The sequence below is a fragment of the Lolium rigidum genome, chromosome 6 (assembly GCF_022539505.1).
Source record: "Lolium rigidum isolate FL_2022 chromosome 6, APGP_CSIRO_Lrig_0.1, whole genome shotgun sequence".
Lineage (NCBI taxonomy): Eukaryota > Viridiplantae > Streptophyta > Magnoliopsida > Poales > Poaceae > Lolium > Lolium rigidum.
The window spans coordinates 319981271-319982908 of record NC_061513.1 but is presented as its reverse complement, the minus strand read 5'-3'; positions in this window follow the sequence as shown (position 1 = coordinate 319982908).

The window sequence follows — 1638 nt, the reverse complement described above, 5'->3', positions numbered from 1 at the left end:
GGTATCTGACAACGCCGCCTGTGCTAGTTCCACCCCAGCAAGACAGGCCGTTCTATATCTACTTATCAGTAGCTGACACGTCCATTGCTTCAGTGGTGGTGCAACTTTACGAGGGTGTTGAAAAGGTCGTATTCTACCTCAGCCGTAGGATGTTGGATGCAGAGACAAGGTATCCTGAGGTCGAGAAGTTATGCCTCTGCCTGTTCTTCACCTGCACCAAGCTTCATCACATCCTTTTGACGGCAGAAATCATCGTCATATGCAAGTCGACGTTGTCAAGCACATGCTCGTCGGCTCTCGTTTTGAAAGGCCGACTTGGTAAGTGGATGTTTGTGTTATCGGAATTCGATCTCCGGTATCAGCCTGCGAAAGCGATCAAGGGACAAGCGTTGGCCGATCTCATAGCTGAGCGGATTAATACTAATATAGCAGCACTATCTGTACGTGCATGGGCTATGTTCTTCGATGGATCGGCTTGTGACGACGGTTGTGGCATCGGCATTTTGCTCGTGTCGCCTCGGGGGCAAATTATTCCTTCTCCATCGGGCTATCTACCCCTTGCACTAACAATGTCGCCGAGTATGAGGCAAGTACGCAAGGGAATGGAGTTGCTTTTGGAAGCCGAGGCAGAAGCGGTGGAACTTTTTGGAGACTCGAAGTTGGTGATCTCCCAGCTCACGGATGAGTACAAGTGCGAGAGTGAGTCACTCTTCCCATATTGGATGGAATGCCGCGAGCTGATGACCAAATTTCGGTACATCAACTTCAATTGGGTCCCAAGATCTCAAAATACCGAGGCCAATGACCTCGCACAGATGGCGTCAGGTTATAAGGACATAACAGACGGGTCAGAAGTTCAGGTGCAGTTCCTAGAACAGGATGACTGGAGAGCCGATATCTTCAATTACTTGAAGGATTCGGCTCGGGGGGCACCTAAACGGATAAGATACAAGGCTATGAAATATGTCCTTATAGGAGATGACATGTTCTACGGGACGTTGGAAGGGTTACTACTCAAATGCCCGGGACCAACCGAGTCTAATCGGCTCTTACATGAGGTGCATGAAGGCGCCCGTGGAACTCACCAATCGGCTCATAAGATGAAGTGGCTGATCAGGCGATCGGGGTTTTATTGGCCCACCATGCTTGAGGATTGCTTCAAGTACTACAAGGGATGCCAAGCGTGTCGATGTTCGGGAAGATTCGGATGGTACCCGCATCAGCAATGAATCCCATCATCAAGCCTTGGCCATTCCGAGGTTGGGGCATGGATATGATCGGCAAAATCCATCCTCGCGTCGAGCAAAGGCCACGAGTGGATCCTGGCCATTACAGATTACTTCACCAAATGGGTGGAGGCCGTCCCTATGAAGAAGGTAAAATCAGAAGATGTTATCAAATTTGTGAAAGAACACGTCATTCATAGGTTCGGGATTCCTCAAACCATCACGACCGATGGAGGTTCGGTCTTCATCTCTAAAGAATTCAGAAAATTCTGTGATGAGATGGGAATTAAGCTGATCCGATCATCTCCATACTATGCTCAACCCAACGGGCAAGCTGAGGCATCAAATCAGAGCCTGATCAAGCTGATTAAGAGGAAAATTGACGAGAACCCTAGGGTTTGGCATGAAACAT